The sequence below is a fragment of the Notolabrus celidotus genome, chromosome 21 (genome assembly GCF_009762535.1).
Source record: "Notolabrus celidotus isolate fNotCel1 chromosome 21, fNotCel1.pri, whole genome shotgun sequence".
NCBI classification, from domain to species: Eukaryota; Metazoa; Chordata; class Actinopteri; order Labriformes; family Labridae; genus Notolabrus; species Notolabrus celidotus.
This window is the reverse complement of record NC_048292.1, coordinates 14,422,794-14,449,035: the sequence shown is the minus strand read 5'-3', so window position 1 is coordinate 14,449,035 and position 26,242 is coordinate 14,422,794. Positions and strand designations below refer to the sequence as shown.

Below are 26,242 nucleotides of genomic sequence, written 5' to 3'. Positions count from 1 at the left end.
ATCCTATTGGCTAACGAAAACCTTGTTCTGTTTCCTTTTAGTGTTTGGCATACAACTCAAAGAGAAACTCTGCCATTGAAATGATACAACATTGGCTAAAACAAAGGCTTTACAAGTCAGCATGATCTAAAGTGCTTTATTTAATTTTGACCTGATGGCAAAGGAGCCAAGCTTTCAAAATAATGGATAGAAAAGGCAATCTTGTGGGTGTTCTGGTTGGATTTTGTAGTTCAAATATGGCATTAGTAGAAACCGGTCTGTTTCATAACCACTTAAAAACTCCTCAGTGTGCGTTTAAGTTCAATCAAGCCCTGTTTTTTACCATTCCATACGGTTTAATATTTCTTCCTCTGTAAACCACAGTCAGTTGACCACTTTTACAAGCACAAGGATTATTTGTCTTCAACATTACAATGAATGGCGTCACTCATTGGAAAACGTCTTCATTAATTCTAATGTCTGTGACTACGCCAGTCAATACATTGAGCCATTACAATGGATTTACAAGCCATAATTCAAGCCATGTGCAACAGGAGAGTGTCGTGTTGGTCAAAGCCATAGACTGTATAAAATATGGACGTAGTATCCGTGACGTCGCCCATCTGTTTCTGAAGCGCTGTTTTGAGGCCAATCGTCGGCGGCAGCCATATTGCTGCTGTCGAGTGATTGTGACATAAAGAGGCGGGCTTTGAGCCTCCTCGCCAACAGCTACAGTGTTCCTGCCTGTCAATCAAGTCAGCTGTGCCTCTCATTGGAAGACTCTTAATCTCAATATCTTTCAAATTGCAGCGTTTAGAAAAAAATTCACCCCCCCACAGTGTGTGCCGATCGAGGAATGAGCTATCCAAACTACACTCGTCTTTTGGACCAGGCTGTAAACATGTTTATTTCTGCTGTAAAGATCGGCTTTTTTGAATTGGTGTGTATGTGGTTTCCGGTACTTCTGGAGCCAGACTCAAGCAGATCCTCGATGAACCATAGTTTTTAGCACTTCCACATTGGACTCATATTTTTAGACCGGAGGTTGCCGCTTGGTCAAAGCTAGCAGAATGTTGGCAATATTATTATTTCCCCTGATAAATTTGGCGTTCTTTTATTGGACTGGTATTGGTGGATTACTTGATATCACCAGTATCAAAGTCTAGGTGTTGGTGTTGGGTAAAGTAAAGATGGTGGAACATCTCTGCTAGAGGACCCAATAATTTGGACTCATCTTTCCAACCTCTTGCTGTCACAACTGATTCTGTTTTTTCTTATTTATCAGAAGACAGTGTCAACATCCTTACACTCAGCTAGCACTTATATTGACCCTGGTCTCGTGTCTAGATTGAACTCTGAGAGTGTCAACTTTCCTCACAAACTTCTACAAAATGAAACCCAATTCACCAAAGGGCCTCGGGCAGTGCTCATCCAGTCAATCAGTTCAGAGTGATAATAAAAAGAAGGCTTGGAGTGTGTGCTCAAGCATCACACTGTTTCTGTAAGTGCTTGGGGTTTAAGCTCAAGTAATTGTTTTTGTCGGTCTATCGCTGCACTTTTGACAGCTTCAAATCGCTGACACAGACCAACTCTTGAGTGGAGTGACATTTTGACAGATTTTGTCTTAATATGCTTTAAAAAAAACAAGTGCTGTGAAAAATGCTCTTTCATTAAAGTTTTAAATTCAGAACTTCTAAGTCATAAGTATCTGAATTTAGTGTCTGATTTTGGAAACATCGTGGTTCTCGAAGAAGCCTCATTAGTCCCTCCAACTTGAGTGAAGTCCGAGATCTTCTGTGTGAGTTTGCTGGAGATTTGTTGAGGTCATATGCCAGTTCATTCAAGAGTCATCAGAGCAACATGAATTTAAGTTTGGAATGGTGTGAAACCGAGGAGAAAAATAAGATGGGACAGTAAATGCAACCTGGTGACAAGTGGAGTTTCAGCTTCTGTCTTCTGTTCAGGTGTGGGTCTTTGTTTTGATGTAGATAGCATCCTTTCCTCCTTTCAAACTGTCTTGATGTTGATAGAGATCAGCCTTCAGTATGGTGGTGGAAGTTTGTTGGTGCTCATGTAACTGGAAAGTGCGAAGGCTTATCTTTTTATTATAACAGAACATTTTCTTCATGCAAATACTTTATCTTTTGCAGACACAAGTCTGAGGGGATCAGCCAGACAATGCAAAAGAAGTGGAGGAAGCCCTGGTGAGTCACCTTTTAATTTTAAGTTAACTTTTTTGAAGCCCATCTCATCAAGAGCATCCATAAGTATTGTCACAGCTGTCTCCAGGTTGACAGGTTGCTGTGGTAGCAACTTATTATAGTAACACGTTTAAAGCTTATCTTGCTTTATGGTATTTTAAACTCTCAATAGGAACAAAACATTGGAACATAACATCTGTAGACTGTATAAAACATGGATGTCCCATTGACCCATTAATTTCTGAAGCAGAGTTCTGATGCCAAAAGATGCCACTTGCCATATTGAAAATGCTGACTCAGCCTATTTTTACGGTTGACTCTTTAAAACAGATGACTTTAGAAAAATTAACCACTCATACAGTGTGTAGGAAAAGAGACATGGGCTAGTCAGACCAAGATTGTACCAGGCTGAGAACATGTTTTTATTATGCTGTAAAGTCAAGCCATTTTATCATTGTTTTTAATGGGTTCCTCTGGGCTTTTGAAGCCAGCCTCAAGTGGACACTTGAGGAACTGCAGTGTTTGGCAGTGTTTGTTAACCGGGGTGACAAATCAATTGAAAAGTTGGGCAGGCACACATTTACAGTCAGGGTTGTATTTGAGGCCAGAGAGTTGCATGAGATGCAGTTTGACATTGGCTTACCATCAAAAATGCAGAGGCTACATAAACTGTACATTTGCATCTTTGTACAAGATAGACAAAAATTGTGTTTTTGCAAAACATTGTCATTTTTTTTTATTTGTATCATAATTATTATTATTATCATTGTTTTAACAACATTTATTTACACTATGTATTTAGTTATATATTTATTTTTTGCATTTATCTAATCCATTTAATTTTAACTGATTTTTAATTTTGCTTTCTACTATTATTTAATTTATCAATTTTATTGTATTGATTTTATTTAGTTTTTTAGCATTTGTTATTATCTTTTATTATTTTACACATCTCTCTTGTTTTTAGTCTCTATGTTTTTTTGTGAAGCACTTAGGCTGCAAGCTTGTAGATATTAAAGGTGATATATAAAAAAAGTTGAGTTGGGGTTTAACTTGTTCCCCAACTCACTCAGTCCAAAAACTGTAAACACACATCTCATTATGGACATGACTACATATTCATGTCTATTTGGCTTCCTCTGTCTGCTCAATCTCATCATGCAAAGACATCCATCCATCTCATCTAAATGCCAATCCCAAGAATTAGTATTATTACATTATCCCTTATATAATGCAAGTCAATTCTCAGACATATTTCAGCAGCTGTAGCTAACTTGTGTTAATCAGGCTCTATTCATTCACTTCCTGAACTTTCAAAATGGTTCACTAACACAAACACAACATGTTTTTTTCCTCTTTCCTGAGACTCTGTTTCTTCATTTGAGCGTTTATTGTCTTGCCGCATTCCCTCCCCTTTATATCTTCGGTCTGCATTCACTCTGCCACTCTTGTAATGTTAGTTGAAGGCTCATGTATCAGCCTTTAATGGGATAGCTACACATTCTCCTTATGTACACATGCAGTAAAGTGACAAGCATTTAGTTTTACTGACATAATCAAAGGAACACTAAAAAGCTTTTACGCAGCCCATATTTAATGCATATATGATCTGTGTCTGTGCCCATCAAACGTAAGCCTCACTCATATCTCATCTGGGGAGTGATGACTGTTGACATTAGTCCTCAGCCATGAATAAGTCCTTTATAGTGTCACCCATCGCCCACTTAAACAGTCACCCATGTTTATTTCTTGAGTTATGCTGACTCTTTTTCCTGTTTGATAGTCGTTGTTTTATAACCGCTAAATAATAGCTTCGTCATCTAAGTGTCAGCGTACCCATTTTCCCATTAGCCTCATACGTCAATATCTCTCAGCATGATTTTTTTGCCAGTTATTTCTACTTCAGCTTTTCAAATATTTTGCCATCTTTGTGTGATGTATTATTTGTCGAAACGCCTGGTAATGAGAAAGAAAAACTGTTGTGAAAGCCTTGCAAGAAAGGTAATGAATCTGAGATGTTTGTGTGTTGATAATAACTTTAGAGGATTTGATGATTAGCAAGCATCCCGCGGTGCAGAAGCTGACAAAGACGAAAGCAAAGATGTATTAGGTTTATACCCAGACGAGTCAGCCGAGAGGCTTTTTGCACCTTTTTTCTCATTTTCTGCTTCATTATGAGAGACTGATTTTCTGTAGCGCTGTGAAAGACAGAGTCTTGATACAGATGGGGCCTTGTTTGATAGTGAGCCATGAAGCTCAAAGAAAGTCATTTCACAACTTTTTTTTCTTCCCTCCGCATCCTTATCATGCTGTAGGACGACGGGGGAAGTAAAGTGAGGAAGGAGAACAAGGGGGAAAGTGAATAAGATTAGTCATTCTCTAATGGACTTAAAATGGGTATCATGGACTTTAGGGTCACGTTATTTGTTTGACACACGGAGGACAGTGTCACCTTTCCAAGAAAGTGAAAAGATTAGAAAATGACTCATCGCTTCCTCCTAAAGCGACATATAAGCCAAAGAAGAATGTTGAGATTCGTTTTGCTTCCTTATCCTTTGTAGCACATTCATTTAAGTTTCTGACAACATCAAGTACATCCCTCTAATTCTGGTGCAGTAAAAACATACACGATATCACTTGAAAAACAGCAATTTAGCTAGCTTTGACTTGCAAAAACCTCCCCTCTAGCATTGGATTTGTTGTTTAGAATCATTCAATTTTTCAGAGCCTCGTGGTATCAGACTCCTGAATCCAGTGTCTCTGAAGGACCCGGTCCTGAATACTTCAAACCCCAAGAATCAATAATGTTTGAGTTTACTGATTCTGCTATCAAGTCTTGTGAGTCCAATAACATAATGTGATAACTCAGGTCAAGTCACGTCTTTTAAATGAAGTCTCTGGTGTACAAACATGCATTGATTTTTTTATAAGGTTTATGAATTAAACTGAACCACCAGCCAACAGGTATGAAACGTGTTTGCTTGCCTTGTCCTTTTAATAGAAGTTTAAATTCTGACTGACTGAGTTCTCTGAAGGGAAGAAAACACTCAGAAAACAACAAAACTGAGCACAATTTTGTAACACAGCATCTTGGAGTTGTACTGGTAACTAATTTTACATTTGTTTGCTGTGGCTAAAGCCAGCAGATCTAGAACCACCAGCCCTCGATCCTCCCTAGAGGTTAACATCTATATACCTTTGCTGGTTACAATGTTACAATGTCATTTAGCAGACGCTTTTATCCAAAGCGACGTACATACGAGAACAAGAACAACACAGGCAAAGATCTAGACAAGAGGAAACAAGATCAGTACGAGTAACAAAGTGCTTCAAGTCAATTTGGATGCAGGTAGTGCCAAGCAGTGTAAAGGCAATGCACATAGTAAATAAGGATTTTATTTTTATAGTAAAATAAGGAACATCTACAATGAAGCAACCAAACCATTTAAGACCTTCCATTATCATCATCAACAATGAACTTGTCATCACAACAATAATGACCAAAGTACCAAGTGCTGGGTCACTCCAGAGCTGAACACAGATTCCCAGAGTAGAGCAGGACAGTGCGAGTCAACTGTAGCTGGAGGACACGATCCGCCACTGGGGACAACAGTGGAGAATAGTCTAGCTAAGTGCATAGTGTTTCCTAAAGAGCTGGGTCTTTAGCTGTCTTTTAAAAGTATTCACTATTTTAGTGAAGTTATTCAGACACAGCCTACGTACATCCTGATCTCCCTTTTCTCTCTCATCAAAATAGGACTAACCACGCCATGCTACGCTACGAGATGCCATTTGTCATCTGTGCTTGTTTACATCCAGATAGTCGTCATCAACTGGAGCTATAGCTCTGGCTATGTGGGGGTGGCTGCACTACAGCTCAGGACAATGTATGCCCAGCATTTCAGGCTTACATTATGGAATATTAATAACTTGTTTTACTCACCACTAACTCTGGTGTAGACAAGAGAGGGTGACGATCTTAGATCACTTAGTTGACTAAAATGCAATACACTAATACCCTAATTCTGGAGCCTGAGAAGATAATCGGAATATTCTCGTGAGTTGATTTTCTGATTTTGACATCCAATTTTTGGCAAAGACTCATGTTGGACACGTGTTAGGTGTTGGTTGTTTAACTCAGTTTCCTTTAAGAAATGTATGGTGGCTGATGAGGCTAACAGATCGTTTTTATAAGCTCTGAACAATCTTTATTATAAGTTAGTGCTGCAGATTCAAGAACCATAAAAGCATGCAAAGTAAAACAAATGCAACAATGCGTGCTGCAAATGAACCATTGTGCTGCAAAAAGCCAAAACTGCTGCAAAATAAGCAAGCGCTGGAAATATATATACAGGCAAATGAGGTAAATACAGAAACACAAACACAGAGAACACATACATGACAGTGGAGGTTCTCCAGTCGTCTAGGGGGCTCAGTGGAACACTAACCTTGGCAAAGAATTCGCCTGAGTCAGTGCAATTCTTCAGCTCCGTTGGGAACTTCAGTCTCCACTGTGCGAGGTAAACTCGTCTGAAGCAGCTACAGAAAAGCAGCTGAAAGACTTTTTTATCCTAAATAAAACCTTCCTGTTTCTAAATTTAAAGTTAAAGGTATATTTCTGCTTTTACTGACAGGTTGCTCTTCTCCCTTTTCACCAGCTTACAGTTTGACAACTCTAAACTACACACTCATACGATTTACATATTTGCGAGCAGACACCGGCTTATTTTTATCCAAAGCATCTCCTCTCATTCTCCTCTCCGCAATTAGGCGAGCCAGCTTGATGTATTTATTGTAGAAGCAACTCTTCCCCGATAAAAAGTGATGATGGCCAATTAAACCAGACATGACTTTTAGGATTACTGCTTCTCCGACATAAAACTGCCGAATGTGACCATAAAAAGATTCCAGAGGAGAAATGAAGCAGGAGAGACTGTTTCAGGTCTTGGCTGCGTTGATGTTCCACATTTAGGAGAAGTGATACAGTTTAATTAATTTGATTAATCTCATTAATTTTTACCTGAAGGCTCTCTATCTGCTCCATGCAACACTGCGTCTGACATCAGACTTATCAGGTTTGCCGTTAAGGAGATCATTTTTGGAGGGGAATGATTAATTATGGAAATTACAAGAAAAGGGTCACATGAAGATGTTTTGTGCGAAAGGGTATCTTAAATACTATCGGCTGGTTTGTGAATGAGTAAATAATTAAGAAAGTCTTCAAGGTCTACTATTGTTGGGAGTCTCGTGGCGCAGTGTTGCACCATGTCCTATTTCCAGACACACAGTGAGTATTATTTTTATCACAGCCATGGCATCCTTCACAACCCAAGGGGCTCCCATTTTGTCACAGGTACACAGCACGTTCCATTACCTCCCTTGGCAGCGGCACAAACACACCGTCTTCGTTTCCCCACAGAACGCGCCGGCGCTGCGTTCGCCTGCCTGAGTGTAACCTAGCCGGGGCCTCACTATCGCTCGTCTCATCCGTTACACTCTGCTCCCATTCAATCAGAGCCGCACGCCTCGGAGGAGCCAAAGATAAAATTCTCATTATCTTAGCTCGCAGAATTAAAGGGACCAGGACCGAAGGGGGTGCACGCATGCACGTACAAACACGCTCTCTGGCTCAGGATCACAATGTTCACACAAAGTGGTACAGTATGCACACATACATTCTCAAAAACAGGGGCTTCTTACCCTAATTTGTGCACTGAGGAGGCACAAGTTTGTTTCCATCTCGCTGCTCTCGCAAAGAAAGTCGGCTTCGACTCGACTAAAGCAGAGACGTGTGCAGCGGTGTACACTCAGGCTGTTTGTGTTACTTTCTGAGAGTGTGCGTATCTGTGTGTAAGACCACTAACCAAATTTGTGTTCACAGCACTTTTCACTGTGACACTACACTCTGCTGTGAGGGAGTAATTTTGTGCTCCTTTCAGTGCCCATAAGACTTTTCTCTTGCACAAAGTGTGTGAGACAGCTCGTGTGTGAGACAGCTCGTGTGTGAGTGTGTGAATGAAATTCGGCTTACGTTTTTTTTCCCCCTTCAAACATGCCCCGGTATCTCTGAACGGAAAGTTGGGGATTCAAGATATTATGTGTGCGCAGATATCTCACATCACATCAGTGTTTATGGGACCAAATATCTGTATCATATCAGTTGCAGCGAGCCTGTGTGTGTCCCACTGAGCAAGCGTGAGCTCCACATGTGTGAGAGTGCATCCGCCATAGAGTGTGTGAGCGAACGCCGCCAGGGGAAATTTCTCCAGCACATGGAAACCCCATTGTTTATTCATGCTCTCTAAATTGAAGTGTGCATCCCTGTATTCTCCAGGCTGTGCTCTCTCGTGTATAACAGACAGAGAGAGGGGGAGGCAAAGGAGGGGAGAGATGGAGAGCCCTCTTGAATCAGATTTCCTTTCTTAAAGGCCCACTCCAGTTACTGGTATTCAATAGAGAAGAAGATAATGAGAGTCATTTGTCCATATTAAAGGTGATTCAGAGAAGTTCTCTCCACTCCAAATAAGAATCCAATCCAGACTCCAGTTCAGAGCGGCTGCTCCTAACTTCTTTGAAGCTTTCTGTAGCAGCAGTTATAGGAATAGCACACACTTCAATAGCATCCTGAGTTAGATTGTGCAGCGACCCCTCTCTCCAGTATGCTCCCTGATATTGATTGTTTCCCTCTACAATCGTATTGACGCCTCTCCTTCCATTGTCTCCCAACATCGTCTCCCAGATTGTCAATATTCACTCCGTGCCGAGCTCTTGATTTCACGCACAGCATTTTTCCACTTGAATGTCCAATCAATTGATGATGGCTGCTCTCATCAGCGGTTCGGCGATAGAGCTTTCAGAAGGTGTTAGGTGATGAAAATGTTCATCGGAATCGAGTAATATCATTAGGGTTATAAACATGGTTTGGTGTGACAGGGGAGCAAACTTGCCTCGTTCGCCGCGCCGAATGCAAATCAGCCACTTATGATGAATGCCTTTGTTACCGCAGCTGACGTGCCAATTGAATAAATCAGCATCTGTGTAATTTAAAAGCATTGCCTTCACCTGAGGATAGCGAGGGCTCTGAAATATTTGTACCACACGATGGGAGTGAACGCACAGCAAGGACAAATGGCTCTCTTTGGCAAGACACTCTTTTCACATCCTCCCATCGCTCTATTCATTAAAACAGAAGTAGGTCACCTACAAAATGGCCGCCACTTGGCCACCCTCGCAGTACCCCTTCCTGTCAGCATATGTTTCTCTCAGACCTCACGCCAACAAGAGGCTCCTGAATAATACAGTCAAACAAAGCGCCCCAAAGACAGGCAGGCAGGAGATCTATCGCCCATATTTGAGGCTCTTTTCAATATGCATTCCTCAGCCAATTTTCCTCCGCGCCGCCTATAATTACCTGTCTTAATAGGATCCCTGTAAGAGTGGCGGGATGTCTTTACTAATGTCTACTTTAGAACGGGGGGATAATTACACGGCCATGAAATTCACAGAGATGCTTTTAAAAGTGCAAGGAGAGGAGAGGAGCAGCTCTTTTATCGTCCTCAGAATTTGCGGCGTCTAATTTGCTGAATATATTTTTTAATTAGGTAAGTCATGTTTCCATTGTTTAGTTCTTTTGGCACCAGCGCTTTTGTGTTTCATTGAGAATTTGTCTGTCATTGTTAGTTTGTTTGTGACTCTGTTGTTCTGTGTGCCTGTTGTGCTCTCCAGGATTTTTCTCGTGGCTCTTTCTTAGTTCCCTCCAAGCAATAACCTAATTTCAGACTCCAACTGGGAGAGATGCTCACACAGGCCTTCATGCTCCAGTTTGTTATGCCTCCGTGTTGGTGACAGCCATGGCCGAAGGCATTAGGTTTTCGGGTTGTCCAACCCATTCTTGTGAACACTTTATTTTCAGGGCTGCCTGGAGGGGTTGTTCCCAGATTTGGTACACTTGGAGTGAACATTGAAGTGACCAGATTCTGGTGGTCAAAAGGTCACTGGAACCAAATATGCTTTTCTAAGAACTCAAGAATCAACACTTGGTGGGAAAATTGTGCGCCTTATGTACAGAGGCTATAGTCTTTGAGGCAGGTATTCTGGGTTAAAGTCCAACGAGTAGCCCTTTACTGCATGTCATGCCTCACTCTCTCTCCCCAACTTCCTGTTCCATACAGTGTCCTAAAATATGAACAAAGGCATAAAAGCCAGAAAGTAAACTTAGAAAAACAACACCAATCATTGCACAATTTTGTTGAGGTGCATACTACAAAGGAAGAATGAAGTGATGACAACTTAGACCAAGGTTAGCTGTAGCATCAAAATGCCCTGGGCACTATTCTTGTCCCATTCTCAATGATCCTAGAACACCTAAAGAGAAAATCTTTAAATTTGGGACAAATACTCAATCCAACTCATGGAAGAAATGGTTCAATTCTGCTGTTCAAAATTTGAATTCATCTATCCTGAGTAGGGGCTACTAATAATCACATCCCCCCAAAGGGATATTCCAAAGCAACTTATGTCTTGTAGTTTAAATTGAAATTCAATCCCAACTAACCAACTAATCTAAAGTTTAGAAATCAATCTGAAAACAGTCTAACTCAATAACAATGTTGAATTTGTTTACTGATTGTGTCTTACATTCGTAGAGCTAGCACCACAAGCCTTCAGTCCTCCTTTTGTGTAAACGTTGTTCCAGTCAGTACATGCTAGTAGACCAGACAGTCTAAGTACAACTTAATCTCTATGTTCTGTAACAAAGTACTCCCAGGGGCGCTGGTGGCCTAGCAGTCCTCTTCGCAGAGGTCTCCGGTTCGACTCCCGGCCGGTCGACCATTTACTAAATGTGTTCCCCAACTCTCTATCCCCCGCGTTTCCTGTCTTTTTTCAGCATCCTATCCAATAAAGGCGATAAAGCCTAAAAATATATCTTTAAAAAAAAAGCAAAGTACTGCCATACCACATCACGCTACACCATGCCATATGTAATCTGTGCTTGTTTGCTTCTAGGTTGTAGATTGCTATATCATCCTGGCCATAATGCTGTGACCCAAGCTACAGCCCTTGCTAATGGTAGGTGTCTGGGCTAAAGTATAGACACAGCATTTAGCATTATTTCAGGCAAACTGATTAAAAATTGTAATTATCATGGTTCCCACGCGTCCTGGAAAACCTGGAAAACAGTTGACCAGTTTTCCAGTACTGGAAAACACCTGGAAAATGGGAGAAAAAGTCAAATGTCCTGGAAAATCACATATAGTCCTGGAAAATTATTCCAACATGGCTGCGTGCGACCTGACCCGGTTAACAAAACACATCCCCATTCATTGAAAGTTGAGTGCATGCTGTGCTGGAAAAGACAGCGACACTGTGCAACTTTTTTCACATCTATTCTCCTTCACTTCATAATCATGCATTCACAGGAAACAGGGGTATATTGTTTGTTTTATGGTACATTAACCTTGTAGAGTGCTCTATTGATTCAAAGAGTCTTATATTTAAGTTATAGTGTGACCAGTGGAGTCGGGCAGAGAGCTTGGGGGTCTGTGCCTCACAACTTTCTCTGCAGGCTGAGAGCTCAATTACCGTACTCTAGCTCAGTTGTTCTCAAAGTGGGGTCCTGGGACCCCTGGGGGTCCACGAACCATAGCATGGTGGTCCGTGAAATAATTTGAATACATTTCTAATAAATTACAAAATTGTGCTGTGTCATTACAAATCAGCATATACACCATTGTTATGATAACATTTGGTGTATGAAGGGATATGTGAGTCTTGTTACTGTTACTTTTCTGAAAGCGTTTAAGATCAATTACTTGAAAAGTATAAATGCTGTCATGTTGAGTCCACAAGGAATGAAATGACCCTCTGTTTTAAAGAATACAAGTGGTATTTACTTGATTCAAATTGAAGTGTTATCTGTTTATCACTATGGTACAGGTCTGAAGTATTTAGATTGATACGTTTTACAATACAAATAGTTCCAAGGGAAACTAAGAGTGCAAATGGTAGTAAGCATGTGTTTTAGTGATGGGAAGTTCGGCTCTTTTCAGAGAGCCGGCTCTTTCAACTCGGCTCCCAAAGAAGATCCGGCTCTTTCGACTCCCGAACGGCTCTTAATTTAGGATCTTTAGTAGATGTATATTTTTCCTTAACTTTACAAAAACTACTTGTGTGTGTTGAAAACCCTTTTACGGACAGTGTTTTTATGAGAAGAATTATAATTGACCATTTTGGTGCATTTATTCTGTTACAAAACCATTCTAACCCTAACCCTGGGGTTATGATATGATTAGGGTTAGGGATGTGATTAAGGTTAGGGTTGGGATTAGAGTTAGGGTTCGGGTTAGGGATGTGATTAGGGTTAGGGTATGGGTAAGGGTTAGGATTAGGGTTATGATTAGGGTTAGGGATGTGATTAGGGTTAGGGTATGGGTAAGGGTTAGGATTAGGGTTATGATTAGGGTTAGGGATGTGATTAGGGTTAGGGTTGTGATTAGGGTTAGGGTTGTGATTAGGGTTAGGGTATGGGTAAGGGTTAGGATTAGGGTTAGGATTAGGGTTAGGGTTATGATTAGGGTTAGGGTTGGGATTAGAGTTAGGGTTAGGGTTAGGGTTGTGATTAGGGTTAGGATTAGGGTTAAGATTAGGGTTAGGATTAGGGTTATTAGGGTTATGGTTGTGATTAGGGTTAGAGTTGTGATTAGGGTTAGGGTTGTGATTAGGGTTAGGATTAGAGTTAAGATTAGGGTTAGGATTAGGGTTAGGGTTAGGTTTAGGGTTGTTATTAGGGTTAGGGTTGTTATTAGGGTTAGGGTTGTTATTAGGGTTAAGATTAGGGTTAGAGTCAGGGTTGTGATTAGGTTTAAGGTTAGGGTTGGGGTTGTGATTAGGGTTAGGATTAGGGTTAGGGTTGTGATTAGGGTTAGGGTTAGGGTTGTGATTAGGGTTAGGGTTGTTATTAGGGTTAGGATTAGGGTTAGGGTTGTGATTAGGGTTAGGGTTGTGATTAGGGTTAGGATTAGGGTTAGGGTTGTGATTAGGGTTAGGGTTAGGGTTGTTATTAGGGTTAGGGTTAGGGTTAGGATTAGGGTTAGGATTAGGGTTAGGATTAGGGTTGTGATTAGGGTTAGGATTAGGGTTAGGGTTAGGGTTGTGATTAGGGTTAGGATTAGGGTTAGGATTAGGGTTGTGATTAGGGTTAGGGTTGTTATTAGGGTTAGGGTTAGGGTTGTGATTAGGGTTGTTATTAGGGTTAGGGTTAGGGTTGTGATAAGGGTTAGGGTTGTGATTAGGGTTAGGGTTGTGATTAGGGTTAGGGTTGTGATAAGGGTTAGGGTTGTGATTAGGGTTAGGGTTGTGATTAGGGTTAGGGTTAGGGTTAGGGTTGTTATTAGGGTTAGGATTAGGGTTAGGGTTGTTATTAGGGTTAGGGTTAGGGTTGTGATTAGGGTTAGGGTTAGGATTAGGATTAGGGTTAGGGTTGTGATAAGGGTTAGGGTTGTGATAAGGGTTAGGGTTAGGGTTGTGATTAGGATTAGGGTTGTTAATAGGGTTAGGGTTAGGGTTAGGGTTGTGATTAGGGTTAGGGTTAGGGTTGTGATTAGGGTTAGGGTTAGGGTTGTGATTAGGATTAGGGTTGTTATTAGGGTTAGGGTTAGGGTTGTGATTAGGGTTAGGATTAGGGTTAGGGTTAGGGTTGTGATTAGGGTTAGGGTTAGGGTTAGGGTTGTTATTAGGGTTAGGATTAGGGTTAGGGTTGTTATTGGGGTTAAGGTTAGGGTCAGGGTTATAATTAGGGTTAGAACCAGAACTAAACTTAAGCAAACAGAAACAGAACCCAACTCAAGCAAACCCAACCAGAACCGAACCAGAACTATCAGAATTGGACCAGAACCGAACCATACCAAAACCGAACCAGAACTAAACTTAAGCAAGCAGAACCAGGACCAAACTCAAACAAACCCAACCAGACCCGAACCAGAACCGAACCAGAACTTAACAAGAACCGAACCAGAGCCATACCAGCACAGAACCAGAACAGAACCGTGCCAAAACCGAACCAGAACCGAATCCAAGCAAACAGAACCAGAACCAAACTCAACCAAACCCAAACCAGACCTGAACCAGAACCATACCAGAACTGAACCAGAACCGAACCGTGCCAGAACCGTACCAGAACCGAACCAGAACTGAACTGGCCAAAACCAAACCAGAACCGAACTCAAGCAAACAGAACCAGAACCAAACTCAACAGACAGAACCAGAACCAAACTCAAGCAACTAGTACCAGACCCGAACCAGAACAGAACCAGAACAGAACCAGAACAGAACCAGAACCGTACCAGTACCGAACCAGAACCGAACTGAACCAGAACCGAACTCAAGTAAACAGAACCAGAACCAAACTCAAGCAAACAGAACCAGATCCAAACTCAAGCAAACCAACCAGACCCGAACCAGAACCGTACCAGAACTGAACCAGAACCGTACCAGAACCAAACCAGAACCGAACCATACCAGAACCGAACCGTACCAGAACCAGAACCGAACCAGAAACGAACCAATACCGAACCAGAACCGAACTGAACCAGAACCGAACTCAAGCAAACAGAACCAGAACCAAACTCAAGCAAACAGAACCAGATCCAAACTCAAGCAAACCAACCAGACCCGAACCAGAACCATACCAGAACTGAACCAGAACCGTACCAGAACCAAACCAGAACCGAACCGTACCAGAACCGAACCAGAACCGAACCAGAACTGAACCAGAACCGTACCAGAACCAAACCAGAACCGAACCATACCAAACCAGAACCGTACCAGAACCGAACCAGAACCGAACCAGAAACGAACCAATACCGAACCAGAACCGAACTGAACCAGAACCGAACTCAAGCAAACAGAACCAGAACCAAACTGGAGCAAACAGAACCAGAACCAAACTGTAGTAAACATTATTAATGTCCTCAGGTTGGCATTGAGTAAAATCAGATGCCTCAGCTTGGATGGGCTGATCCGATTTCTCCTCTCAGTGAGAATTTGCCCGGTCTTCAAGAAGACTCTCTCTGAAGGAACAGATACACAGCCTCCCCTCCATCACCTGTATCCTATATCCTCACATATGATTGGCTGCATGGCCGCCATGCTGACCAATCAAAACAAAGTTCTGCTGTGAGCAGAGCTGGGGCTGAGCACTGTGAGAGCTAAGCAGCGAAAGGAAAAAACTGGGAGCCGGCTCTCTCTTGATGCGAGCCGGCTCTGATTCACATGTGCCATGTGTCACGATCAAAAGCATCGGCTCTCAGAGCCGCAGCTTTTGATCATGACACATCACTAATGTGCTTAATCTGTGTTACAATAATGAGGGGGCCTTGGACAATTTTCTCACCTGTAAGGGGTCCCTGGCTCCAAAAAGTTTAGGAACCCCTGCTCTAGCTAGTAGGAGTGCAAATCCCGATAGTGAAAACGAACAGAACAAAAAGAGCGACACAGCTGCACAGAAACTCCACGTTGTAGACATCGCTGATCATAATAAACATCGCCATGCAGGAAGACAGTTTACATTTTTTCAAATCTCTGAGAGATCTTCAAATACAGAGTGTGTCTTTACACCGGTGAGATTTTTTCAGAGTTTAACTCAAATAAAAAACGTGACATTTGTTTTGTTTTATATCGACCACTTAGCAGGATGAATATCATGATTAAGCAGGTATATTTTGAGTCTGAGTTGAGTTGAGAAACATTTGTGGCCATTTTTGTCATTCAGTTCTATTTAAGTCATTAAAGCACTGATCCTCTGATCATTATTATTATTTATTTATTTCAGTAAGGCAGCTTCCTGATTCCTTTGCTGGCTCTTTTGTTTTCTTCTTTGCTCATTTTATATTTTTTGAGAAAAGAGAAAGCTGAGATGAGATGTTGCCCATCATTGTTACTTGGTTGCACTAATAATGTGAAGTGCTGTACATCTGCGGCTGCATTATTCTATTATCAATTTGCCATATTTTTAAGTATGTAAGAGATGATTTCATTGATAGCCATAGACTACATGTCTTTCAATGTAGACTTCCAATGAGAGCAACATATTAGACTATTTAGGAACTAAATTAGGAACTGAATAAAGACTGTCATACCAGCTTGATCATCACTGAAAATGCCCTGGAAATGTCCTGGAAAATGATCTCAGGAAAAGGGTGGGAACCCTGATTATGTTTCATAGACTAGTAATTCAGGTGCTGCCTAACAAGGGTGACAACATTTCATTGTTTGGTTGATTAAACGCACACATAAATAGTTCACACAAAGAAACATTCTTTGCTCAAGCGTCCTTTTTTGAATAATAGTAGTTAGACCAGTTCAGTTCAAAGTGGACATACCTGGGACGCCATTGGCCAATCGATTTAAGCGTGCCCCATGTACAGAGACTATAGTCCTCATTGCGGCGGTCACTGGTTCAACTTTTGGCCTTGACCATTTGCTGCATGTCTTCCTTATTTTCTACTCCCAACATTTCCTGTATCTCTATTTAGCTGTACCATCAATGAAGGCGAAAATGCCCAAAAATATCATTTAAAACGGACAAACTGTCATATTTTCGATATTCAAATATTGCACATCCCCCTCCTGGCAACAGCCCCACTGTCATTCTGTGAGAAACTTTGAACAGATGGAAAGTAAAACTAGACTGTTTGGCAAAACAGCACTAGAATGAACATTTTCATTTTTCATTTATTTGTTAATCACCTTTTAAGCCCAGTCTCACTACTTTATCTGTGTCGGGATTATTATTAAATACACCAACAGATTGTGACTCTTGTTAAGTCATCAGTCTAATCAACTTTACCAACATGTTTCAGAAAAAGACGACAATAAATCCTCAAAAAGATTACTGACTGTAAATGCTCTGTGAGGACTGATTTTGAAATAATGTAACCATAAACATATCCTTATACATTAGCTCAGGGGTTCCCAAACTTTTCAGCCCACGACCCCCAAAATATAGGTGCCAAAGACTTGTGACCCCCACTGCCCCTCAAAGTGATTAAATGTAGCTTCATATTTAATTTAGCTAGTCTGCAGAAAAGCAGCCACCTAAATGCACATATGCTTTCCTGTGCTGTCATGAATTAACAGCTGCTACTGATGCTTTTGTTAATTAACTGTAAACTAACCCTCACTCTACCTCTAACCTTGGGAATCATCTAAAGCAGTGGTTCTCAAAGTGGGGTCCGCAAACCATAGCATGGGGGTCCGTGAAATAATTATGATACATTTCTAATAACTTATAAAATTGTGCTTTAGATTCTAAAGAAAGGCAGAAAACTAATGAAAAAACAAGTATTTGCGAGGTTTTATTTCTAATGAATTACTTTTGAAAATATATATCTACAGTAATGGCAATATACAAAATTTTAGATTACTTAAAGAATAATAATAAAGTTTTGCGACCCCCAATCAGTGTCTGGTGGCCCCCCAGAGGGTCCCGAACCCCACTTTGGGAACCCCTGCATTAACTCATCTCTAGCAGAAATGACAAAATTTGATGTAAAAAGAATCTGAAGTACAAAGCATGAAGTCAGACACCTCTGAAGGGAAATCTGCAGCACAGTGAGCGGACCCTGGAGGCACACAGGAAGACAAAGGCTGCCTCTTGCTATTGCTCCGCCCACTTATAGGCTTACTGACTGACTGACTGACTGCCCACCCACCCTTTGAAACTTACTTTACTTTTTCCTTCTTTACACTCCCACATATATCGGCAGAGTGAGCACAAATACTAGGTGTGTACCCGTCTCTGTCAACAGTGAGGTACCTGGCTACTCTGTTCATTTCTAATTCTCACCTTGGACTAAATGCAAACAGGACATATCCATGACCCAGATCTTCATCATGTAATAAGAATTCACACCAATAATAATACAAAATCAGATATTAGAATGTTTAAAATTGCAATGCAAGCAATTTATCCTTAAGTCCTCCCCTTTTAAAAAAGCATGTCATACTCTCATGCATAATAACCATGTCCTCTCTGCATATGCTCTACATTAACGCACAGATTCAACGTAACCAGCTGGCCCGCAGACAGGTGCCATGTTCCCTACACTGCATGAATATGTATAAGACACTGTTGCGGCACTCAAACAATTTGCATAAGAGATGATGGCTGCATAACGCAAGCATGATTTGCAATGCATAGAGAGCATATGAAGGTTGCATGCTTCATCTCTCCTCAACTCAACTCAACTCACTCAAGCGCACTCTCTTTTCCTTTTATATTCTCTCATTCTTTTCACTGTTGCTCCCTCTTTCACCATCCTTTTTGCAAGATTTTTTGTCTTTAAATGCATTAAGTTTCATTTTTGGCCCCTCTCCTGGCTAGTTTTAGGATTTTTTTTCTCCACTCTGAACAAATGTAGAAGGCATAAATAAAGAGAAATAGAAGGTATCACTTACAGGGTTCACTGGGACTGCTGGCAGGACAGCTGGTAATGCACAACAAACTGGAGGCTGAAGAAAAGCCAGCAGCCCTGCAAGGAGATGGAGAAATGAGCGTGAACAACAGTGAATGGGAAAGCCTATAAATACCAGTTTGTTTGTATGTATGTAAGTAAGTAAGTGTATGTCTATAGAGCTGACCAGAGGTCCCCAGTGGTCCTCCAGGAAAGCACCTCATCCATGCTCAATCTATCTTGAGTGGATGCACGCTGAGCTGGAAGTGTGTGTTAGTGTCTCAGTTTGCCGGGATTTGATTTCTACTTTAGATGTATTGATTCTGTCAGAGCTCCAGAGGCATGCAGAGGCTTGCTAGGAGCACACCTACTCCTTGCAAAATAATCACCTGTATCTGTAGCTCTGATTCTGTGGTATTAGCTACAAGTGGGAATATTAATGTAGATATCGACTCTCTTTGCACAGTTTTAAAACATCCACAAACAACTAATGCTAACCTACTGCAGCACCAAGTCAATACTCTTGCTCAAATGTTGAGTAAGTCCAAATACTTGTACGTCAGTCGCATCATGTTAATAATACCAGGACGTCCTTCTATCCAGTGGACAGTATGAAACCCAGCATTTGTTTTGGATTATCCTAACCCACAATCCTCCAGGCAGACTTTTAATTGGTAAGGCTTGTGCACCATATTGCATTATTTATTTTTAAAAAACTCATAACTCCTGCTAAGTTGGCAAAATCATTTATTTCTTCACTTGCATGTTTTTCTTCCATTCTAGTCTTATTATTATGCTTCATTTCTCAAATGCCAATGCTCATTTCAAATGCCTTCCCAGTCATCAACAACCCAGAGCTGCCTCCACAATTGCATGGCAGAGCTGCAATTATACAACAATTAGCAGAGAGCACAGGTTACTGGTTGAGAGACATCCATTAGTGCCTACAGTCACATTATAACACTGATACATGAGACCTTTGCTGGCATTTCGTTCTTTTGTTTACATCTAATGAATTCACTGACGAAGACTTACTTTGTTTTTTGTTTGAAAGAAACAACAAGGGTTACTTCTTCAGCATTAACCCATATTACTATCAGATGTATTTCATTTGCTTCTGTCACATTCTGATAAAAGTATCTTATCTCCTGTACGAAGAGGTGTCAGTGATAAGATGGTTAAATAACAGATACATTAGATAAATATAAATGTAAGAAAATGAAGATTGATATGAATAAGCATTTAATGTAAATGTCTGAGGTAAGTCTGTCAATATAAATATGTTAACAACTATGTAAATGCTGGATTTGGTTAACCCAAGCCTATTTAGTTAAATGTCAACAAGCACAGGGCTGCAATTATGCAAAAAGAAGTTGCTAAGCATTATGGTGACATCATTTCAACAAATGGCCATAAAAGGGTCAGCAGGAATCAAAACCAAATGTAAATTTGGTTAATGCAATTTTAAGTAATGAATGGGCATTGGGTATGTCTGTAAAATAACAACTAACCACTTTCTTAGCGCTATTTGGTGTGGCAACACAACACCTAATTTTGAACAAAGACACACAGAGTTTTCTTTCTTTTGCCACACTTGTAGCAAGAAGACAAATTTTGATTAGATGGAAAGACTGTAACCCTCCAACATTTAAACAGTGGATTAGAGACATGTTACATTTTGTAAAGCTGGAGAAGATAAGGTATACTGTCAGGGGATCAGCTAACAAGTTTTTACTGATATGGCAGCCCTTTCTGAGTCGTGTTGATGTTTTAGGCTCTGATAATTTTGTGGATGAGTAACCTTTCATGTCAATGTAAGCAATAAGAGACATATGAAAATGGAAGGACCCTTGAGATGCCCCTTTGGCTCATGCGGCTTCTCCCCTCTTTTGTGTGTTTCAGTGCTTGTGTATGCCCTAGATAATAGTGTACTGTTTTAACCCATAACATTTCACTTTCTTAACTTTGGTATTTATTTCAATTTATGTATTGTATTTCATATTATTTATTCATTTGTTTTTATTTCATTCCATTGTAATGTTTTGATATTAAGTTGTATTCCCTCTTAATGTTACCATGGGTGGGGGTGGTGGGGGATTCTATTAATCAGTATATGTCATCACTGTACATTATTATTATTGTATTGAAAATTTCATAAATAAACTTTGTTTAAAAAAAACCCCAAAACAACTAACCAACCAACTTAGAAATCAACCCATCAAACCAACCACCAACCTACCATCAGCCAACCAATAAACCAACCCTTCAGAAATACTTTATTTATCCCGGGGGGAAATTCAGTCATTAGAGTTGCTCCTATACACAATAATTAAGCATATCAAATAATATTAATAGAAGAAGTAATTAATGAATAAGATATAAATACAAATACAATGAAAATAATGATAATAAAAGTATGTACAGAAGACAGAATAAGCTATGTAGAAAATAAATGGTTGAAGTCCCCCCGGAGATCAGGAATAGGGCCCTCTGGTGGTCTGTCTTGAGTCTGGCTATGGCAGCGTTAAGAAAGTTGGACGCCGTTGTCAGGTTGGCAGAGGGGGGGATGTAAACAGCTACCAGTATGACATGTGAGATCTCCCTGTGCAGACAACATGGTCGGAGGCCCACAGTGCTCTCAGTGCTATCCAAGGAGACGTTGTGGTCAGGAATATCCAGATGCAACCACGTTTCTGTAATGCACACCATGCTACATTCCCGAAACTCTGTCTAACTACTGGCTAGTCCTGTTAGCTTTTCCATCTTATAAGAGATCTCACTTTGCCCATGATAACAGAAGAGAGACACGGCTTCTGTCTCCTCTCCATAAACCTCCGTATTCTTATACCAGCTCTTCTCCCTCGTAGCTCTATGCCTCCTCTGCCTCCATGTGTCCCAAATCTCCAGAGCTCTGCAGGAACATCCAGTGGCCCGAGCCGATGAGCCGTCCGGCTTCAGCTCAACCAGCTGAGCATGAGTAAAAACAAAACAAAGCGGGGTTGCAACAGGAATGTGAGTAAAAGTCAAAGCTGGTGAACTACAAAACTAACCAACCTACCAACAGCCAACCATAAACCAACCCATCAACCCAAACGCCAATCAACCAACCAACCAGCCAACCAACTAATTAACCAATAAACGGCCTACTTACAACCAACACACCAAACATTTTTAGTTGCTTCAATTTAATGTCAGACTTATGCCCAAATATTTTAGACTATTTCATTCTAATTCAATATGTACCCAAATGAAAGCTTTTTCTTCACTCCAAATTCTTTTAGAAAACAAACAGACCCTTGCAATAATCTCCAAGAGATGGCTCAATCTCATTATTTAGAACTACATGACTGTGAAGCTGTTGCTGCTGGCTCAATATTGACCAGTGAATTAAAGATTCATTGACAATCAAACAAGGCAGTGTAGTGCATAAGAAAGTATGAGGAATACTTTTAAATTTTGATGCATTAAGTGCAATTTTAATGTCTATACTTCTTCTAAAGCATGCTTTTTTTTAAATCCAGGGCCTAGAATAAATTTAAAAGTGATGATTATTTTTTTAATTAATGTACTGGTTCTTAAAACTAGAGTAAAGGATATAAATGTATTTCACTGATGAAACTTTTTATTGGAGATTCTGAAAGTCTACGGTGATATATTGGCACTGCTGTAATATGGCAATGAGTCATTGCAGTAGTAGATCACAAAGAACAAGCTGTCCTCTTTTCCTTATTATCATTCTAAGAAGCAGCTCTGATGAATACTAATATTATGAAACAGGCCTCAGATGAAGTATGTTAGCAATAACAACACATATTTTAGATATTTTTTCCCATTAGCAGCTATGGCGTCCTCCCGTCCTGACACAGCAAATCATTTGTGTGTATAAGAAAATATGTCCCCTCGTTGTCTTCGTTTGGACTGTGGCCAAACTGTTGTTTTTTCCCTGTGGTTCTCCTCAGCAGCAGATGAGCTCCCTGTGGGAAACTAATTTAGTGTTCACACTTTACGTAGACGCCCTCCCACCATGCTGTCTATATTATCGAGTGTATTTTCTCTCCCTCACTCACTCCATTTCTTTCACATGCTTCACCAGAATCCAATCTGTCTTTTCCATTCTTCTGCTTTTTTGTTCTCGTCATGGCATGTTGCATTCTCTTCATCTTTCTTTGAATAAGTACTTTCAAAGCCACACTTATCAGCATTCCTTTCTCCTCTTTGTCAAACTACTGCCTTTACATCTTACTTCACTCGTCTTGTTCCTTCTTTATGCCTCTCTTCATCATCCTGCTTCTTATTTTTCCCGTCTTGCAGTAGCTCCTCCCACCTCTCTCCTCATTCCTCTCATTCGCTCAGTAAGCAGCTTGGATTTTTTAAACTCTAGGCTATGGCAAAAGCACACTGCCCATCTGTCAAGGCAGAGAGTTGCCATGAAATGGCCAACTCCTCAGCATCGCCCTGTGATCTTCTTATGTGCTGTGAGCATGGCACTCACCCACTCCCTCTGGGGAGAGTGAAAAAAAAGAAGCCCCCTCCTCACCCTGCGAGGCAAAGAAGGACTGTCAGATTTAGACTGAGCAGTGACGAGATGGGCTTTCTCATCCTCTCAGGCTCATGCTAGAGGGCACAGCTTAGGGGGGACAGGCAGCCCACGGTTATGGAATTATAAGAAAGACACCCAGCACATCAGGTTAAGTCTTTGGCAGGAGGATTATGGGTAAATAAGAAGTGTCCTTTTGCCACAGCAGCCGGAGAAACTTTTCATTCCCTTGCTGAAAGGTGAACAGAACATATTGGAATAATCTTCAAGTACACCTTGATACTGCTTCACACACAAACATTAAAATCCAAGATGCTTCGAACTTCTCCACCCTCAACTGTAAATTCATGGATTGTGTTTTTTAATTTCACTCCAGCTCTCTACCCTTAAAGCTGGGGTTGGTAGTTTCGGAAAACTAGCATGAATTTGAATGTAGCATGTTTTCAGGACTCCGTCTAACCCCTCCCCCTCCTCCCCTCGGAGCCCCTCCGAAACAACGCCCCCGCTCACATGCACAAGAGCCACTGATTCACGACCATATGATCGTGATTGATTGAAAACCGGTCCTCACCAAAACATTATCATAGTGAAAGTTAAAAACACAAACAAACATGGCTGCTGTTAGTACTCACAACTGTCATGCTAGCATTATCCAGTTGTACTGGTGACACGATATCAGGAGAAAAGTTATAATACATGTAATACTGTAACAGCTCCACTGTTTGTTAAACGTGTTCAGTGTATATGTTCTTAATTCCTACAGTGTTGACAGTCAGTGAAGGCATCAGGAGAGGTGTAGAGTGTGCGAGCGGGAGAGAGGAGAGACAAGAGGAGAAGTTTTAAATTAATTCAAACATTGATTGTTGCTTTGTTGGTTGGCGTGATCACGGCCGACAGTGACCGGTTATTAAAGCTCAACGTGTTCATGAATCGGCTCGTCATCCCTACAGCGTCCGGACGGACGCTACAGTACATCTACATTTTCTGTAGGACTTACTAAATGTCATTCATTCTTTTGCTTGTCAGAACCCCTGTTGTGAGAGCTTTTTAGACTCTGATCCGGACTACAGTCCTGAGCAAAGCACCTCATCGGGTCAGAGGGGACAGGCCCGAGGTGGAGCGAGAGGGGCAGTCAGTAGAGTCAGGGGAAGCAGAGGCAGGGGACGGGGAGTGAACGCTGGAGAAATGTACACGCAGGAGGCGGGCAGAATGGCAGGACGGGATTTGATTGGTTTAAAATTTTGGACCCCAAAAGCGGTGATTGGTTGGTGTTTTCCCAGGTTTTCTCCGGCTGTAGATAGCAGGTTTTTTTCACTCTTTTTTAGGAACACATTTTGTATTGATTGCCATCGGGACATAAAGATCATTTTAACCAGTATGACAAAAAGTGTATCTAAATCTGATTACCAACCCCAGCTTTAATGCAGACAGCATGATCACTTACACATATCTTGTTCCACTGGAGGAACATAAAGTAGCTCTTCAGGGGCATGTGGAGAAAATAATTCCGAGTCCCAGATTCTCGTCCACCGCTCCATCACAAACACAAATCTCAGCTGGATTTGTCTACCTTTCTGATGAGATGATTACTCGGTTCCCACTGTCTTAATTGCTTTTTCAAGTGGGCACCTGGAAAGAGTGGAGACGAGCGAGTGTGACAGGAGATGGAAACGTAGTGGAGCGATTGGTAGTTGATAAATAGGACATAAATTGACAACGTATTTGTGATGTGTAGAGTTCCCAAAGCATTTACAAGGGCCTACTTTCCATTTTCCATTTCTGTAACGATGCTCAGCGGCTTTTTTCAAAAGGGTGTAAATGGTTAGTCCAGGGAAAATGGTTATAAACACATTCAGTTGGCTCTGGATCGAGCTCAAATGACATTAAATGCTGTAGTTAAGGGAGCTGTTTGAAATGGAACACCGCTAATGTGGCTTCAGAAAAATCATCTGTGTGTTTTAGTGTACCAGTCGACCGCAGAAATATCCATATTTTGTGAATAATTTAATTCAAGCTGATATTTACACGACTTCACGATACTTTCTCAGCTCCATTCTCCGGATTCTTTTGACCTTTACATCCGTTTAAATTTTACATTGAGTTCTGCCATTAGCTACATTGCAAATCTTCCCTGGAGATGCAGTCCTCATCTGTTGGCTGCTCCATAATTTATAACACTTGTCTTGCAGTGAACTGTGGCTGCGTCTGATGTGTAATCTTGGGAGGATCGATGTCTGACAGCCCAAACTTGGGACGGAAAACCTGTCCTGTCTAACCTCGGCCGTTCCGGTGGGAAATACGGGAGAGACATTTTGAAACAGCAAATAAAATTTGTTGGCACCTTAATCAAAATGTCAGCTCGTTTCCTCTCCGTCTGTCTCTGCGTCCTTCTGTCCCTCCTTCTAATTCTCTGCAATAAAACCTCTGCAATAAAGATCTCTGCAATAAAGTTGTGCATACTGTAAGTGATGCTTAGCATGCACACAAGAGAGTTGGATACAAGTATCTGCAGAATAATCTGTTTTATAAGTCACAGGAATGCACCATTAAGGGACATAAAAGCTGATCGTAGGTTCTTTTGCAAACTCAGATTAAAGTGAAGAACATGCACCCCTCGAGGGTAGATATATCCTTTCAGTATGGTGCCAGGTTACCATTTTTAAAGCTGTCTTTCTACGTCAGACATACACTACCAACCTTGAGAAAACAGTACACCCAGAGGACAAAAAAACTCTGTGTTGATTCACAGTTGAAAAATGAAGTGGGAAAAAAAGAGTATTGAAATTTCCTACCTCAGTCCGTCTGTGGCGTTTTCTCCTGTGACATCATTCCTGTTGGAACACAAAGGGTTTGTGCGCCTCCATCTTTTGTTAGCATTGTTCAAAAGCAAAGTTTATATATATATATATATATAAGGTGGACCAGTAAGTTGAGGGATTTGCAGCACTGCTTCTAGCAACTTCCAAACTCACGAAGAAAGCAGTACCTCGAAGCTAGAGCCTGTACACACAGTCTCCTTGCTTTGTAGTCTTATTCATATGGAAGTCCATATTTGCCTTTGTTTTTTGTTTTTT

General features: G+C 41.0%; 1 protein-coding gene across 1 annotated transcript in view; it reads left to right on the top strand.

Annotated features, from left to right (window-relative positions):
* The window catches only part of LOC117805473, a 198,485-nt gene extending 172,985 nt beyond the window's left edge, over positions 1-25,500 (top strand). The window contains exons 4-5 of the transcript XR_004629429.1: positions 2,130-2,183; positions 25,358-25,500. The gene's annotated coding sequence lies outside the window, so the exon portion shown is untranslated. The remainder of the gene's footprint in view (positions 1-2,129; positions 2,184-25,357) is intronic.
* The last annotated feature ends 742 nt before the right edge of the window (positions 25,501-26,242 follow it).